At 37.5% G+C, this 14,013-nt stretch overlaps 1 long non-coding RNA gene across 1 annotated transcript; it reads right to left on the bottom strand.

Annotated features, from left to right (window-relative positions):
* Positions 1–11,729: 11,729 nt before the first annotated feature.
* LOC117151664 lies at positions 11,730–14,009 on the bottom strand. Its single transcript, XR_004461757.1, has 4 exons — positions 13,911–14,009; positions 13,628–13,756; positions 13,125–13,372; positions 11,730–13,023 (listed from the first exon to the last, which is right to left on the bottom strand). It is a non-coding gene; the product is annotated as an uncharacterized LOC117151664 (long non-coding RNA).
* Positions 14,010–14,013: the final 4 nt, after the last annotated feature.

The raw sequence follows: 14,013 nt of genomic DNA, 5'->3' as shown, positions 1-14,013 counted from the left end.
AATAAGCGCCAAGATATCACGCCGATAATGTAACCTTAACCTCTTCTTCGTCTGGTCTTCCTCTATTCGATTCTCCTGTTGATCGATCGACATTTTTCCTTTTTATCTTGTCATCGATAGCGTAGTTATAGAAGAAAATCGAAAATTTTGATAATCTTGTTTGATTTGTTAGAAATTTGGAATTGTTTCCTTGGACTCGTTATTAATTGTTTAATCTTTCTTAGTGGAATGTTAAATCTTTCCCTCTTGACAGTCTCTTAATAAATGTCTTTAGATATCAACACTAGTAGCAATGTAACAAATAACTGCTACCACTAAAATTTCAATGAGTAATCTCCAACCCTTTCACGAATTGAACCTCATCCCATCACAATTCTCCCCAAACTTGCTACTCCAGCTGTATTAACATCATCACGATAATACTCTTGGTATTACACTTCGCGCAACCATCATCCTCCAAATGGGTATCGTAAATTGCTCATCTAATCTCTATTGTCCTATCCAGCGATTTCTTTTTCACCAATATGGCGGCCTAGCGAAAGCCAGTCAGAAGCATCCTCTTACCGCTGATTTGAATGAAATATTCGATGGCTCGGCTCTCCTATTAACTGGCTCTTTAAGAGCTTGGCGATGGTATACTGTTATAACGGACGGAGTAATCACACGGTCATACATAATGTTTCTTTCAATGGCGTGTAGTCGCAAAATTACATTCGCACACGAGCAACGTACGCTAGAGGGCGGTAGAAAAAGAGAGATGGAGAGAGTAGAGGGAAAAAGATGGTGGAAGGGGGAGGAGGATCGTTGGCCGCTACCTGCTGGCTCTTACAGCGGCGTCAAAGCGCGTCGGGATCGCCTTCGAGCATATTTCTCCGGTGAATTTCGCATAGTCATTCCAACAATGTGGTTACTTGCATCAATAACCCCGTCTTCCTGTGTTTTTGCCCAACGTTTACACTCATTATACTCGTTCGCGAGGCCACTTATCCCGCAACCGCATAACAAATGTCTCCTGGCTCTCCCACAGGCGTCGCTCCTTCCTCTTACGCATGTTTGCTTTTTCGAATACCTCGCTAAGATAACGCGACATTGATCACTGCCCCCTTTCTATTTTTCTCTTTCTCTTTTCTTTTTTTGTGTCTGTGTTAGTATCGTATTTGAGTTCTAAGTAAATAATCGTAAATGTGACAGTGACACAGTAAAGAGAAAAGAATTGTAAGATGGAGAAGTCGAAAGTGAGTCTGTTATCGTCACCGGGTATTTATTTACTTTGTAGTGTAGTCATTTGTGAACAGGATGAGTTAAGTGATTATTGAGATACCGCTGCGTCGTAGGAAGTTTAGACACTTAAAAATACATTAAGAGATACTAGAAACCTCTAGCACAATAATTTACCAACTAACACGATTAGGGAATTGACAAGATGAAAGTTACAGATTATAAGATTTCTTTTTCATAAGTTTACAATACTGCGACAAATAAGATAATCTGTTGTCTAGTGATTTGTAAAATTTACACGTACAACTTCATTTATTTTCCTACCAGTATCTCGATTGAAATGTAACATTCTATTGCACACAACGGTAAAACGACGAACACGTTATTCATTATTTTCCCCCAAACGAGATACTCTTCACCCAGTTCAAATTTCGTCGAGCTGAATCCTACTCATACGAGCATAGCTCGTTTGGTGTACCAGAAATTGGTTAACCGATAAACAAACGATACTTTATATCTATAGCTAATGGAATCGTTTCCCTCCCTTTCTCTCCTTTCATGATCGCGCCCGATCGCATGGTTTGAGGCATGCGAGCCAACTGTACCTTGCAACTGTTATCTAGGAAACGACCTTGCCTCCTCTCGTCCTGTATCTCTGTCTTTCTCTTGGTTTCCCTGCAACGAAGTTAAGCTGCATCCTCACTGAACAAGGAGCAACGTGTCCCAAACAGTAACCGACAAGTATCAATTTACAGAAATATTTTGTCCACATTTAGTTTTGCTTCGATTTCAAAGAAGCATTTGTTCCCAAAAATAGGTTCTCTGAGCGCAAATGCGTCGTGAAATAGCCGACAAACTGTACGTACACACTAAAGAAATATTTATTTTTGTTGCGACGTGTTGCCTCGTATTTCTTATTTTCCTTTGGTCTTCACTTCCCCCAAATGGATACAGAAACCGCGGCTTTTGTTATTGACAAGTATCGCGACGACAGAAACGCGAAGAAATATGGAGAAACATCGTGCAACAAACAGCAATTTTTTCAAGAAGCATAGAACATTAACAAAAAGTTCTTCGTTATTACAGTCAGTGAGGACGTAGCTTTACTACGCGATGCACGTATGTTTGCATGTGCAAGGCAAGTTCATCGGTCTGCTCGGAAAATCATTGACCTTGCAGTTGATCTAGCGTTGTTGCTGGATTCCTCCAGTTCCTGTTACATGGTGCGTTGTCCGTTATAGGAAAATAGAAGCCAGCTGGCTGTGCCGGGAAAACACGTTCGTGGTCTTTCTTCGTCGTGGATACTCTACTGTAGTGATGACAACAGATGTGTGAAACAGGAGGAACCAAGGAAGACGAATGATTAGTTATAGTAGTTAAGACTCATATTAGAGGTCTCTGTTTTGTATTTAGTAACTTTCATGGCATGGCAAAACCGGTCATGTGTAAAAGTTACTTAATAGGATTAAGTTACTTTTGAAAAATATCTTTACTTTTCTAAATTAGGACCACAGTTTTAAAATGAAAAATATGAAAAGAAAGTTACGTTAACCTAAGAAGGTGCTGTCGATCAGAGATTGTTTTGAGTATACCGAGAGCATTAGTTCTTTTCAAGGCTCTTCAAGGTCATTTATCGTCACTTAGTTTTAATTCATCGATTCGTACTTATAAATAGAGAACATCAGCTCCTAGAGCGTACATACGTTATAACATTAAAATTCAAATCATATTAACAATTATCGACTGACTTCGACAATTCATTGTTTACCTGAAAACAATGAAAAACTTTCATATAAACACATTCTATTCGTCCCTGTATAACTAAGAATTTACAGTTTCTTTTAAACTCGTGTTAAAAAGTCTTTTCTCTTGCTTTTTTTTAAGCGGAATGTAAAGAATCTTCAATCAAATCTAGAGGGAACCATAGAATTATGAAACAAAGATATTGTGGAATGGGTAACGAAGCGGAAATTGAAAAGTTAATTAGTGCATTACATTAAGTACAGAGTGGGAGCGCGCGCGGATCGAGTCTCGAGTTTCGAAGTTTAAATTTCCTGCGTTGCGGAGATTTTTTTCACTTCTCGGCACTCCGGGATGCCATAGAGCCGCCGCGACCTTGAAACGAAACGTGTTATTATCGTCTTTGAAACGTGTACTTCCCTCGGGCAAAACGATTCGAACAGTATAAACTATTTGAGGCATTCGAAAATAAAAAATTTCATTATCCGTCTGTTTCGCAATGGCTTATTCCACTCGATGCTTCCGTGTGTTTCTTGTAGTAAAAAATAAAATCGTATTTCGTGTATGTAATATTTATCCAAATATTTTAAACGCTTATTTCTTTGGAAAAGAAATTAAAATATTTACTAAGCATCAAATTTTTAACTTAGTATTTATACTTTGTTTACTTAAACGCAAAATATATATTAAAAATGAATTTCCGTTACTTGCATAAAACTTGTCTTAGAGATCCTGACGAGTAATTTTGTTGGAAAGATACGAGTGAAAAATATCGTAATTTGGTGCTAAAAAAAAATGAGCAATTTCAATAAAAAAAATGCAATGTGCGATAAACACTGTGTCAGTCACGTAAACACACGTGTTTCTCAGCCATTCATCAACCTTGGGTTACATGAAAATAAATACATGTAACCTTCTCCCGCGATAAAAAATGTTACATAATTCGCTGAACCTTTCCCGCGAAACGTGTACGTAAGTACGAATCTGAGAAATATAAAACTACTTGGCTTATACGGAAGAAAAATGCAACTTGCAGATTATGGCTCATGAAGTACAATTTTAAAGCACCATCCATCTCTATTACAGTCTAATTATATTTTATACAAAAAGAATTATTTTCGAACATGTGTTACCATTAACCTGTTACCTGTACCTTAACCAGTAACTTTTATATCTAATCACGAAATTAAGTGTTGGTAAAAAAGATTACCAGCGCAACGTTGCCCTGGTTCTTAATCGGTTAAACTTCTTTGAGTTCATCTAAATCTTCTATATAAAACTTTTACGATAAACCGCCAACGAATAAAATGATAAAAAATGGTAGGAGAAAAAATGTTAAGATCAAGATAAATTTTCCAAACTCTCTGTCGAGGTCGTAACTGCTACCGTAGTGACAAGTATCAGGAACGAGTTTCTCCGACTGGCACGTTAAAGAAATCAACAAAAGGCGGCTCGAATTACCGGAGAGCAGCTTTTCTGGATACACAGACGGACCGATGCTAAAATTATTAGCAAGCTTACGTGGCACGTGGGGTTTCTTCGATGACGGGTGAAGTCCTATCCGAGGCTTTCATCCAATTTTACAAATTTACCGCCTTATGCTGTGGTTTCCGACGTTTGCGTCCAGTTTCTCCACTTCTTTTCTCTCGTCTTCCCGTCTTGTATGCGCTTCTTTCCACGCTATAATATCGTGATACGATGTGCGTGGATATCGATGGACGAATAGAGAAACGATTTGGTCGTGTTTGAATTTGTGGCTCCTCAGAGTACAGTAGTGAGATGTGTGTATAATGTGCTGATGACTTGTGCAAAAAGAAAACGAAGTGATGTTTGCAGTTTGATATTCGTCCTCGTCGTGAATGACCTCGTCGACTAATGCTAAGCTTAAGGACAACACGTTAAATCATGAAAAGTATTTAAGGCAGTTTTTCATGGCATATATTTTATTTCTTTCTTAGTTTGTCTTAAAAATTCGTAGTGATATTAATCTCTTTCTTTGAGATCGGAGACTCAACAACTCTTTAATAAATATCGTATTAATTAACGATTAAACATCTTGCTTTCTGTTATAAATTTATATATATATGTCGGGTTATCATTAGAATTTAAGTCGCGTAATGATTCTTCATTTGAAATAGCTATTGTTTTACAAAACAGAGAATATATTTACGCGAATAAACAAGATTTTACAAAATGTTATAAATAATGAATTTAATAAATGTTATGATCAACTAATGATAAGTTTAATTAATAATTAGATTAAGGAATAATAAATTTTATCGAATTATAAGAGGAACGAATATGAATTATGAATAATGAATTTAGCGTATAATGAGATTAATGATTGATAGCTTTCACGAATAATGAATTTAATTTACGCTATTACCAATATTTCGGGGTTCAAACGAATCCACGGCCAACGGGATAATTCTAAATAATTATTAATAACACAAAATACGTTTGCTGAATTACTCGGTAAATTACTTGGTGTATCACTTTCCAAGGCGATCACACGAACGAATATCTGATAAAAATCTTTTTCGTTAAACGACTACATTTGTTTGTTATATGTTCGTTGGAGACATCGAGAAGGTTCCAATCGTTGTTGCTAGGCAATTTCTGTCAAAAGTTTGTTGTATACTCTTTGGAAATATCGAGAAAGATCCAAACGCCGATACTAGACAATTTCTGTCTGGAGATTAATTCCTAATACAACATGTGTCCCATTTTATCAGCATCTCTAAAGTACAATTCTATGTGTTTTCTAGGGAGAACAATACAACCGATCCACACCTTCATCAGGCAAAACGTTTATCCCATGACCGTGGCTACGTTCGGCAACCAGTTGTCACCTCGAACCCACATTCGCTTTCACAAATGTCAAACAATTACAAATATCAATTGCTTAATTACAGTTATGATAAAATCTAGGCTAAAGCATTAGAAGGCTTCCATAAAATTGCAAAGGGAAGGCTCCGGTTTTCCTTTCATCTCCGACATATATATATATATATATGTATGTATGTATGTATGTATGTAAAACACACATTTACTAATTTTTATACTCTTGAACTTGGTTCACATCGTTTTCCCAACATCATCACGGTTAACTAGCCAGTTAATTAACTTTATACTCTTCGGCGAAGAAGAACATTGAAACCATCGTTTGAAACCAGACGGGGGCGTTTTATCCTGATTTTGGGAACCTCCTTCGGGCAATATCTCCCTTGTCCAATTATTCGAGACATTAATTACATTTAATTAATGCCCGAACGATCTGAAATAGGCCCGCATTGTGCCCGCATCGAGTTCTTACGCGTGGCTTAATGGAACGGACGTCCGGTTTGTGTCGTTGATAATAATGCCGCTGTTAACGGATCACGTCGATTTCACAAAAGGCGAACGCCCCGTAGAAAGTAATTTAATTCCAGCTGGTGGATGCGTAGCCCAAGGATCGGTGTAAATCACGCAGCCCGAACACACACCGCTTGAATGACACCGCCATTGTTTGCCGATGAACATTTCAGCGAACCTTCGCTAAATGAAACAAATTAAAATATAGCATACAAATATACACCAAAACTCTCTAATCATGTAAAAAAAATTAAACGAAGTGAAATAAAATTCGGTAAGATCTGCAAGTCGTAACAGAAACAAGATTTAATAATTTCTCATCAATAGAATTGATTTGAATTTGTTATGCAGACTCGTGGACAGAATGTTTTTTATAGTGGAAAAGCGGTTACGCGAACATGAAACGTATGTAACAGTTGTTATCAACGGGTGACGCGTGCCAGATTTCACCGGACACACATTGGAATCACTTGCACGTGCATCAGCCACAAACAAGAACCATACATCATTTTCACGTTAAAATGGCAAACGACGACAGAACTGTTACCCGTTGCTTGTGATCGTGTCCTGAAACACGATAATTTTAGCTCTCCGGAATGTATCTACCTTCTATACATTGAACGATCTCTTACGTGGATACTTATTTCGGTACTGAATATGCTCGTATGTATATAATATCATTAAAATAAATCTCTCGAGAGTTAACCTTTTCTAAGTTTCTGTGGAATATAACAGAATGCGTATGTATGAATTTTGTTAGGTTAGGATTAGAACTATAAGGAACTCGAGAAATTATAATTTTATAAAATGTAAAAGTATAGAAAGATTTATTGCAGATTTGTGGTCAAATTGTTGGGATAATTCTTTAATTCAAAATTAATTAAATTTAAACCTAAATTAATAAGAAATCCTGTGTATCACGTAGAATAGGGAAAGTATAGGTACATATACGGTGCACGGTTAGGTTCCGGCAGCCTATCTAATCCTAGGTGCGCAAACGCGGCGTGCGCAATCGTTTGTGCCCATATATACACGCAATATACATATATTCATGACCTGTACCGTTTCAAGAAGTGAATCGAAAGAATGTAATCTCCGATCTTCATCTTCTCTCGATTCGTTTCGTAGCTGGATCCGCCGGCTGGCTGTTCTCTTCATTATGCCGGTGAACACCAGAGGACACGTTCTCTTACGAAACCTCTCACTTTATACGTCGATTTAACGTATATTGCTGTTAGTTAGACACTAGACAGGGTGCGCGCGGCTAAAGGATCAAGGAAAGTTGATGGATAAATCAAACAAATCCGCGCGCAAGGACCCGTTGTTACTCGAATTATACCAGCTTCTTCGCTTCTTCTATGAAGCTCGATATTTTTGTCAAAATTTATTGAGATGATTCACAAAATCTTTTAAGGAACAGGTTTCCTTTTTAGCCACGTTATAGTCGGACTCGATGGATAACCAATGGTCGTGTCTCATCCGATTCGCTCTCTTCCTGGTTTCGACCGAATTCACCGACTGTTCAAGTTGAACTTTGAATATCGTTATCCAACGAATTGGAAAGATTTTTGTACAATCAAATATGGCTTCTGCAGCAATTTTTTAGAATTACTGGTTAGAAATTTGAAACCCAGCAGTAATTGATAGAGTGGAGAATTTTAATAATGCGAATCGAGGGAATGGTATCGCAATAATTTGGTTTATATCGAGTTAATTTTTTCCCTAAGATAGGGAAAATTCAGAGATCCTTTCAGAGTTCTTGAAATATCTAACATTTATGTTCAACGTGTCAATATCATTTAATATTTCTTCTAAGTCTTTTACTCAAAAAGAAAATTTTTTTTCTATTACCCATGTGCCTCGATAACGTAAAAATCAATGACAACAATAATAACACCGATTCGACATAAAATTTCAGAAAGAAATCACATTTTTCAGGTCGATCCAAAATCAGCGGAAATCGATCCCATTACCGCGTGACCTCGCGTCCGGTTTGTAAATCCGAGTTGTATCCTTCTCTGCTCCCACGGAGCAAACATACCACACAGGTGTTCCCCTGGTATCGAATAAAAGCGTGGAATCGCGCGATCCTTGTCACGATGGCGCGCGTGCACGCGCATTGTACACATTTACACTCGTCCATATGGAAGAAGAAGAGAATGTGTCGTAAGGTTGGACGAAGGTAGTGTGACCAGCGGAGGCTGGACGTCCGGAATGCGAGCGGAACCCGTTTCTATGAGTCAAGTCTGGCTATTGACAACAGTCTCTACTCTGTCTTTCTTCCCCCCCTCCCCTCTCTCTTTCTCTTCTGCAAATCCTTTCCCCGCGTGCCACCTCTCCAAGCTGAATCCTGTGGTTCAGGATCGTGCCACGTGATCTGGAACATCACGGTGTAGAGGGAACGGTGGGGCAGATTCGCGGGATCGAGTCAAGTTACTCCGTGAAAATTCAAAATGAAGGCAGGCCCGTGCAGATGTGAGACGTCTCGGGTAATATCGGTCGCGTTTACAAGCTAACATGGAGAATTTAGACGAAAGGCAAGTTGGAAAAAAGGAACTCTGTCTCGTAAAGTGCCCGATTGTGAAGTTTCGATTAACGTAATTTGTTGAATTACTTACGTAATGAGATTTGAAAATTCTCTTAGAAATGATATGCGTTTTTTCTTACTTCTATTTTGTGCTTGAGATACAAATGTTGTAAACATTGAGCAACTTCGGTGAAAAAGATGAGAGGCCGAGAATTGTTTCGATGAACATAACCGACATAACTCTCGCTGCAAGCGCGGTTACGTGGGTTTGGTATGCTTCCCTCGAGATATAGTAGTTGGTTTGAGATAGGGGCAATTGTGGTTGAGGCGGGAATGGAATTCGGTGGTGTTTACGTCGATTGTGCTGGGCGGTAGGTGGAGTTAGATTAGTGAGGTTAAGTGAAGAGAGTATGTGGTGAGACTGGTTTCAAAAGTTAGTAATTATTATCATCATCGTGGCTCATTGTTGCAGTTAAAGTAACTTTCGTAATATTTCAATCTGTTTTCTTCTTTTAATTTATCTTGGCGTTGCCTTGTAATTTTAATACACTGATGTTAATATATGCTTTAAAAAAACAAATTAAAACAAATTTGGCCAAATTAAATTTAACTTCATTATTACTTTCTGTTATAATTGATTAAATAAATGTTTAAATATTTTTCAAAATTGCGACAATTTCAAGCGACGTTACAATTTCAATTATATATTTCTCAGCTTTTATTCCCATTTGATTATACAATTTATAAATGAACGTTGTATTAATTAGAAAATAATTGGTGCGAGAGCGTGTATGAAAATCATTAAGCTAGCAATTAAATATTCCTCTCGGTTAACATGCCTTTAATTGCTATCCGCTGCTGAATTTACAAACAGATAATTTTATTGAATATTTAATTTAATGATCATTTTATTATTAATTTCATTATTATATAGTATTATTAATTAAATAACCTACATCCACGTATCTGGTTTATTCGCTTTATTAATATTCTCCACTGTAAAGGAAGAGTAAAAAAGAAATCAAGCATTCGACGATAAACTTCGCGATCTCAGGATGCAAATAACAAACGATTATAGAATGGCAGTTTTTATCTAAGCTATAACGTCCTTATCTCCTTAGCAACGATAACGATATCCGGCAGTTAGAACATACTACTTCTTTCATATGTTCATCGAGTTCGAAAGTTTTTACCTGAGCATAGGTGTTACATTATCAAACTGCGTCGCTTAACTGAAGAAGAAGGAAGAAGCTCGATCGGAAAAGACCCTAGCAGAAAATGTAACTAGCTGTACGTTTCCAGATAGTTGCTTTTCAACCGTAATTAAAATCGAAACGTAGATAAGACGCTACCAGAAAAAGTGGTTCAAGTAAATATTTTTTCTCAATCGCATAAGTACAGGACGCCTATATATAACCTATATTTATCTTTTACTATGATCTTTTTCTATTAATTTCTAAGCCTTTATACCGATACTTACGGATAGTATTCAAAGTTCCAAGGTAGTAATTAGTAATCAACAATCGACAATTAGTGCTTAATGTTCCAAGGTAAATAATTAATATCGTTAAAACAAACTAATGTTATTGATCGATAATTAACATTAAAACGTTTCTTTCTTTTCGTATTTATTCCAAAACGTATAACAGCATCGAAAAACATCGAAAATTACCATCGGATCACCGTGTATATAGCAAGTAAATAGCTTCAGGTAGAAGAGAGGTTCACCAGTTTGAAAACGAGTAACAGAACCGGCTGTTACGTTATTGCGCGATGGCTTCGGAGAACATTAATATTTCATCGAGATTCGCGTGTCTTCGCGTGCAGCGTTTCCATTGATCGATCTTAGACGAGAAAATAACTTGGATCTTCCGACTCGTACGACCGAGACGCGTCTCAACTCAAGCGTTGCGAGTCTTCAACCGGACGAGTTATAACGGTATTGAAGAGAACTACTCGAGAAACTATATCTAGCCCTTGGATGGAGGGATTGCTTGCTTCTTACAATCGAATAATTGGAGTGTAACTAGAAACACGAACGGTAGTTTAGCAATGGAGAAGAACTTTAGAACGACAGCAATTTTCTTCTTGTTTCTTTGAGAAAGGCACCGTTCATTTTATGTTTGACGAGAATGGGGTTGTTGGACGAATTTGATTAAAAAGGAAAGATCTTTAACAAATATTCTTCCCATTGATACATTCCTATATTTTTGATTTAATTATTTGAAAATGCAATTTTGCATATACCTATGTGCAATTATATACTATAATCGCAGGCGTTTCTTTAAAATGATGAACCATTGAAACAAGGCAAAATATCGTCGAATTCTTCTAGATTCAATTTCTTAAAAGAATGGCTCTATTGATTAACCAAACATAGTTCCCATGAGCATATACGTACTTCTCAGAAAAGATAGTTATATCTAGATCAATATTACTCCCCACAGTGACCTATATGTCAAAGAAAAAAAAGACACATCAAGTATTAAATCATACTACTATTACGTCCACTATCTCTACAAATCCTCTACTCTTGGAAAAGTCTATCTTATTCAAACGTAACGTAACTCAAATTAAATCTTTTCCATCGTCATAAATACGAAACATTTATAAAATTATCATCTTCGATTATTTACTCAACATCTAGCTAACAAAATCTTCTCCATAGCCGTTAATCCTGATCGCGTACAATTAGCGTATGAATAGTTAATTTATTGAAATTTAAACGACCATTTTACGCTACTTGTACTCGAATGATTTTAGGATCTTGCTGTATCTCTTGCACAGTGTTATACTGACAGGCGAGAAACATAGAAACGTAACTTCTGATCCATTGATTTACCCTAAACAGACGATGATAGGTTATATACGGTGGACGCAATACAGAAGCGTTTCCGATGCAATTCGAAGGTGCGTTGTTACAATGGAGTTCATCGATCCATAATGACTATTTCCCCGCCAGCTACAGCCTGTAATAACGGAATAGCCAATAAAGTATATCCTGTCGATTTAATCGTTACCCCCACAGTGCACCGCGCGCACGGAGATCGGATCGGTGATTTTCACGTGATGTTTCGCAAATCGTGAGGCGCTCGCGTGATTCGCGCGTTTTAAGCGTTCCCGCTCTTCCCGTCCGATAGAAAGAGAAAAGGAACAGGGGGTGGAAAGAAGAGGGAAGATACGTGATGCGGGTTCAACCTGCCGCGGGAACCTTTAAAGAAGGTCGGTGCAACGGGAGAGATGTAATTTTAATAAATTGGAGAACAAGTCATTGTAAAAGATGGATATTCAGATGTTGGAGATGCAGCAGATTTACGACTCGCTGGAATTAAGTTAGTTAAGGTGTTGAAAACCTAACGTCTTTTCAAAGGCGTTTGCCGCGTTTCTTTTCAAATCAAAATACATACACACGATACGTACAATGTATGCGCCTAAAGTTTTAAAGTTAATTTCTGTTCAAGAAATGGACTGCTTTATTATAGGTTTAGGAAATTGAAAAGAAGAAATTGCTTGTTTCTAAGAAAGAATCGCGAGAAGTACAGTTAGAAACTGTATCGTGAATCACTTTTCCTGGTTTCCGTAACGAGGAAGTGAAAAAAAAACGCAGACAAATCAGCTTTTACCGCAGCTAAATGGGAGATACGCAGGTACGAGTCGTTACAATTTTGTCGTTGCAACGATTCCCGCTGCGTAATTTGATAATGAACAGTTGAAAAATAGCAGTGTTGTGTCCGTACTCTTTAATATCCCATTATATGGAACTTAACGACCGGAAAATACACCGCTCGACTACTTGAAGGAAGTAGCTCATGAGCAAGTCTTTTGTATCCCCGCAGTGGTATAATTTCTGTAACGTCTCGTTCTCGGAGGATTTATTTCGTTGATTTGTACTTGTTTATCGCTTTTGTGTTTTCATGAATGGAGCATGTCGCATGCGAATCGTAATATGGTTTTAATGGCGGTTCGACTTCAATGATATTAGCGGCTAATTGCGCTTCCCGTAAGAAGCTTCCAATCATTACGTATTTTAGAAACAATAAATAAGGATATTTAGAAAACGAATTAATTATTCAATTGCTCGCGCAAGAAATACTCAGTATCTGTCTCTTTTTCGAAAGTTATAAATGCTGTTTTCAAAGAGTTCCTTAGCTCACCATAAACCAGATAAGAATCTTTGGTTCCGTCTAGAAAAAGAAACCTTCAGATCAAACCGAAAGGGGTTCGGATTATATTTTCTAATCGTATTTGTATATTTCTTTTTACGGTCAGCTTGTCATCCACGTACAATCGAACAGAGAGTCCATTAATTATTTCCCTTCGACTTGTTTCAGGGGGAGCATCTCGGAAGCCATGCCGGCTGACGAGTTCGCTGGAAATCGAAACAGAAGCAAACCAAGACTGCAACCACCTTAACGAACCGCTATTATCACTGGCAAGGTCATCGGGCAGACCGGATCTAATCATGCTCACGCCGACCATGCTTCCTGTGCACTCGTTCCTCTTTCTTAACGACGTCAACCAGAAGATCGGGTGCTAAAAAATTCGAAATCGAGTTGATTGAAAATCTCAAGGAATATTAAAAAAAAAGAAAAAATACGAATAAACAATTTGATATAGAAATCATCCATTTTGGGCAAAGAAAAGAAACAATCAGAAAAAGGAATAACCACAGAAGCTCTGAATTTCATTGCTTCCTAATGGTACTTCCTTGGATATTTTTACATTCTGGAGGCGTGAACGAACTCTGAAAAACAGAAACGACTTCTATCGGATGATCGAAAGAACTACCTGGACACTGAGTATAATTATTCACACGTGCGGATGCCATTTCCGGCATGTTTCTCCATGAAGAAGGTCAGCTTCAGTTTTTGCCACTTGTAGATAGAAGTTGAAGTGGCGGACGTCTTAACGAGGTTGCTAGAATGTCAAAGAAATAGATGAGGGAAATATTATGAAGATATATTTATGAATATCTAATTGAGCATTTAATTAAGAACTTAATCGAAAGACCAAAACAAGTTGGTTCTTGAGACCAAGTAGCTATCTAAGTATAATAGTCTTTTGTACTTACGGTTTAGTAAGAGGATTCGAGTAAAACGATTACTCGTTAAAAGGAACAATAGAATAATCATGCCTCCGCAGACGGTGGTCTCTGCTTTCATACCTCATCGCGG

This window comes from Bombus impatiens, unplaced genomic scaffold (assembly GCF_000188095.3).
Source record: "Bombus impatiens unplaced genomic scaffold, BIMP_2.2 scf_0023, whole genome shotgun sequence".
In the NCBI taxonomy this organism is placed as follows: Eukaryota; Metazoa; Arthropoda; class Insecta; order Hymenoptera; family Apidae; genus Bombus; species Bombus impatiens.
The sequence above is the reverse complement of the archived record's forward strand: the minus strand, read 5'-3'. Positions and strand labels throughout refer to the sequence as shown.